This window comes from Hyaena hyaena, unplaced genomic scaffold, assembly GCF_003009895.1.
Source record: "Hyaena hyaena isolate Hyena2069 unplaced genomic scaffold, ASM300989v1 scaffold_473, whole genome shotgun sequence".
NCBI classification, from domain to species: domain Eukaryota; kingdom Metazoa; phylum Chordata; class Mammalia; order Carnivora; family Hyaenidae; genus Hyaena; species Hyaena hyaena.
This window is the reverse complement of record NW_024081105.1, coordinates 389395-394768: the sequence shown is the minus strand read 5'-3', so window position 1 is coordinate 394768 and position 5374 is coordinate 389395. Positions and strand designations below refer to the sequence as shown.

The window sequence follows — 5374 nt, the reverse complement described above, 5'->3', positions numbered from 1 at the left end:
TCTGGAATACTCTTTCTAACACTACTTGTAATTTAATTCTTGGTGATTTTATCATCCATAGAATATTATCTTTTCGCTTCTTTAAACAGAGTTAACCTCCCTGTTTCTAAAATCTATTCTATTGTCATTCCTCATTTTACTTGAGATATATGAACACTTGGTTGCACCATTCTCTTCCATGTCTACACTGAATTCCTGAATTCCATGTTTTAAGATCACGTCAACATGAGTTCAACTTCCAAACAGATACAGCTGCAGCCAATATAGCCCTCCCCTCTAGATATTTGGATTATTGCCATTTTTTGGCTGCTACTAATATTTCTTCCATGTATATTCTTGCTTTTTTTTTTTTTTTTTTGCTGCACAGAAGTATTTATTCTCTTGACTATATATGTAGTAACAAATCTCTGAGATCAGATAATATGCTTCTGCTTATTAGTGATTAAAGATTTCAAAGTGGTTGCACTGATTTGTACCCCAACCAGCAATGATAAAAGGCCTAGTTATTCCAAACTGCAGCTAATACACTTCGTAAAAATTTCAGCTCTTTTTATTTTAATCAGTCTACTTACTGTAAAGTGGCACCCTATGGGGTAGGTAATTTTGATATATTTTCTTGTTGTCAAATGCTTGTTTAAAAACCATGCCCTGTGCCTTGCCCTTGGGATGCAGAGAATACCTTGGTTTCTGGTGGGACCAAGACCCCACCTCCTGGTCTGTGCACCCTTGACTACCAGTGCAGACCCAGAGGAAAGAGGTTCGGTGCAGGCCTGGTGCACCCTTCTGTCTAGGAATGGACAAAGGGAACAATGCAGAAGGACTCAGTGTACTAGTGCCTTTAGATTGGATTGGCTTTGGCTGAGAGGCACTGGTTGCTTCTGGTGGGGTCATTGGCTCTGCAAAAGCAGGCAGTGTCCCGTCCCTGGCTGTGGGCTCCTTTTGGGTGATTTGGCAGGCCTGGTGCTTATCGATTATCTCAGGAACCAGGACACATGTAGGATTTCCTGGCTAGGTCTGGAACTGGCATTATGGGAATGAGATTCCACCACTCTGGAAAAATGTATGCCTGGGGCTTAGTTTAATGCTGCTGGTCACCAAATTTGGGATTAATGTGTTCAAAAGACCCTATCAGTAGTGGTCATGTCCCAGCTTGGATTCATGAAGAATTAAAAACTTCCACTATTTTTAGTGTATTAAGAGAAACGATCAGCATTTTCACATATTCTGACATTTTACTTAAAACAAAACAGAACAAAAGACTTTAAACTTCCCAAAAGAGAAATCAGTTAGTATCATTATAACCTTAAAGAGGTACATGGTATGTAAGTCAATAACTTATTATTATAATCTCATACAGTTTGGTTTTTATGTTGATGTTCTCTCTTCTTTCTGTATCTGTAGATAAAAAATCTAAGGGGGTAAAATGGTATCAAGGTTGGGGGCCCTGAAACCCCATGCCCTACCCAAAACAGTGTGAAAAAAGTCTTTTATGAAATTTAGGATTTCTGTTCTTTGGCTCAACTTAGAGCACAGATCTACTTTGAAATGATATATCAATGAAAATAAAGTTTACCTAAATAATAAAAAGAAGTGCCCTTTGGAACAAGTAGGTGGCTCAGTTGGTTAAGCATCCAACTTTAGCTCAAGTCATGATCTCACAGCTTGTGAGTTCAAGCCTCATGTCAGGCTCAGTGCTGACAGCTCAGAGACTAGACTCTCCTTCATATCCTGTGTGTGTCTCTCTCTCTGCCCCTCCCCCACTCACACTCTGTCTCTCTCTGTCTCTGTGTCTCTCTCAAAAATAAATAAATATTTTTAAAAGATTTAAAAAAATAAAAAAGGCCTTTTCTCATAGGATTAATAGATAGCATTTTCTCATAGTTTGGAAGAATTTTTTGTAATCACTTGGTATAATTCTTTCTTCCATAGATAATATAAATCTTATATATCCACACATCCATTCCTGTTTATATGCATATTTAAAAATTAGTTATTTTCTCACTAAGTGGTTTGCTATTTAACTCTTCTAATGATAAATTCTGATGAACAAAGTCCTTAATTCAAAAGTAGTTCAAATCAGCAAGTCTCTTCCTGCTGTGAAGATATTTTCTGAGGTTTGCGTCCTATTTAAGAATTCTCCTATTCCAAGTAATCAAGAAAGTCTCCAATGATTTCTTCAAATGTTTCATTGTTTCACTATGTATATTTCTAACCATCGTCCATATAAAATTTTGTTTCTGTAGTATGATTTTGGGGGTGAGGATTATTATTATTTTCTTACGGATGACCAATTGCTCCAGCATTATTAATTGAAAAGACATTAGCCACATATTGTACCTTTTATTATTAATCAAATATTTTTATATGTGGGGGACTATTTTCACTCTCTCTGTTCTGCTCCACTATTATATTACTAGTTTGATTGCTAATATTCTCTTATAATTATATAATGTTCTTGATTAGGAATGACATAAATTTCTTTTCTTTGAAAATCCTAGTTAGCCTTTGGTGTTGGCCTCATAAAACAATTTAGGGTATTTTCTCTTATACTTTTTTCCTTAATAATTAATTTTGTGATTTGGGCAGGTGTGTGGCTCAGTCAGTTGAGCATCAGATTTCAGCCTAGATCATCGTTTGTGAGTTCAAGTGTCACATTGTGCTCACAGCTGTCAGCCTGTTAGCATGGAACCTGCTTTGGATCATCTGTCCCCCCTCTCTCTGCCCCTCTAACACTATGCTTACTCATAAATAAATAAATATTTAAAAAATATTGGTTTATGATTGTTTTGTTTTTTGTTGATGTTTGGAGGAATTTGAAAAACATAAGATCCTTGAAAGTTGTATAAATATAGAATCAAATTATTTAATAAATATGCAAACTTCAAGATTTTCCAGTATTTTTGTACAATCACTGATTATCTTTGTCTAGCAATTCTATCATTCCATCTACACTTCCAAATATGTAGGTACTGATATTTCATAATGAACCTTAAATGTGTATTTATATTTTTGGATCGATAATGATGCTTTTGTTTTTTTTCTTTAAATTATTTTAAGTTGTTATTTCATTCTTCTTAATATGTCTTGATAGATGTTTATCAATTCTACTAGCTTTTTCAGAGCTTCAATTTTGGTTTTGTTGATTTTTCTAACATCCATTTTCTAATATATTATCTTATTAGAAATAAGATATATATTACACTTTATTATGTATTAATGTATTACTTTATATGAACTTCTCATTGTTGCTTCTATATTAATTCTCTTTGCATTTAATTTTCATTTAATTCATATTTTTTTCAGGTAGATGCTTTTAGCCTTGATTTTTTGCCCTTTTTCTTATTCTGAATTTAGATTTACAACTATGCTTAATTGAAACTTAAAACTATATATCAAAAATTATCATTTTGTTTATTATCCAATTTTCCATATGATTCCTCATTTTACTTGTACTACTTAAAAAATAATTGCTAGCCCTCAAAACATTTTATTTTTATTCATCATTTAGTTACTGTTATATCATCAGGAGTTTGTATGATTTACTCTTCACTCTTTTAGAGTAGGAAGTACAAATTTTCTTACTATTTATTATCTTTAAGGATGTGAAGGCAGAAAGGAACAACACTTGAAAAAAACTTTATATTTTAGATATAAATATTTTTGATGATATGAAACCTCAACTTGCAATTATTGACTTAATCTGATATAATTTGATCTCAGAGGTCTTTCAAATCATCAGGGAATTTCATTTACTTATATAAAATTTTAAGTGAAATTACATATTAATGACTTTATATTAATTACCATAAAATAAATTTAAAAGACACTCACTTTTATGTGAAACATGATATCTTCTTATTTCTTGAAATCTACACACATTCATTACTCTCCAATTTGATTAATTATGGAACCCATAAAATAGAAGACCTTTAAATTCATCATTTTGACAAAAACAGTGTAGTGGCATAATTAATTTAATTTTTAAGATGCTCAAAAATTTATTTTCAATGTCTGTTATCAATCATAATGAATCAAACACTATGAACTAGAATTAACCTATCATAATAAACATCTAGAAAATTTGCCACATAAAATATAAAGCAATAATTTTCAGACACTGGAAAAAAGTACAGTACAGACCTCTGATCGCCATTGGATAGAAACAAAGTGAGAGCTCCATGGGACTTTCTGCCTAGAAATGCTTTGGGGGGCCATAGTACAGGAAGGGCTATCTGAAAGCAAAACATGGTAGTCTTAGACATACAGTATAGTAGAGACCAAATTTCAATGGAGCATGACTAATTTTCTACTTGCACTTTACAGGAGAGTACCATATAATGAAAGAGCTCCAGAAATCAGTATAATGTTCCCCTTAAATCTGTTGCTAAATGTTAAGGTATCTTGAAACTCCACAGGGCTGGCAAAGAACAGCAGGTAGCTATAGTCTGAACAATTTACAAATTTTACATACAACTTGAAAACAGTTTTTTTCATCCATAGTGGACAGTCCTCTTTTATCATCCAGAGTATCTAGAAGACCCAAGAATGACCATGCATTAGTAGCAATATTAAATTATTTATAGAATGAAGGCTACTTAAAACTTATTAATAATTTTTTAAACATGCATAAATTGAGGGGTGCCTGGGTAGCTCAGTTGGTTAAGCATCTGACTTCAGCTCAGGTCATGATCTTATGGTTTGTGGGTTCAAGCCCCGCATGGGGTTCTGTGGTGACAGCTCCAAGCCTGGAGCCTGCTTTGGATTCTGTACTTCCCTACCCTACTTCTGTCTCTGCCCCTACCCTACTCATGCTCTGTCTTTCTCTGCCTCTTTCTCTCAAAAATAAACAACATCAACATCAAAAAAAATACACAAATTGATCACACTGACCAGATATGATGCAACTACCTGTAAGTGTTATATATATTACTCAATAAGGAAGAGAAACAATTTAAAAATCCTTTATAATAATATAAAGGCTAGAATATGGAGGGTCTAGCCATGCAGCAAAGCAATAATGTTGGATACAGTTAGGAGGAAATCAATCAATGGCAGAAATGGTGGAATTAGCAGAAAAAGTCCATAAAATGCTCCTATAAATATGATTATTAGGCTGAATATACAAAATTACCCTAGCTGGAATTAAGAGCAACTTAAACATTACAAAACCAATAACCAGTGAACTTGTAGACATAGCTATCAAAATTATGCAAATGAAGACAGTGAGAGGAAAAACAAAGTTGAATAAATGAACAGAACCTCAGTAACTTGAGAGATAAAATATCAAGAATTCTAACATATTTTTCATTCAAATACCAGATAGAAAGAGAGGAGGAGGGTGCTTGGGTGACTAACTTGGTTGAGCATCCTGTTG

At 33.4% G+C, this 5374-nt stretch overlaps 1 pseudogene; it reads left to right on the top strand.

The window, feature by feature from the left end:
• The first annotated feature begins 793 nt into the window (after window positions 1–793).
• Window positions 794–1135, top strand: LOC120246584 (annotated as a pseudogene).
• Window positions 1136–5374: the final 4239 nt, after the last annotated feature.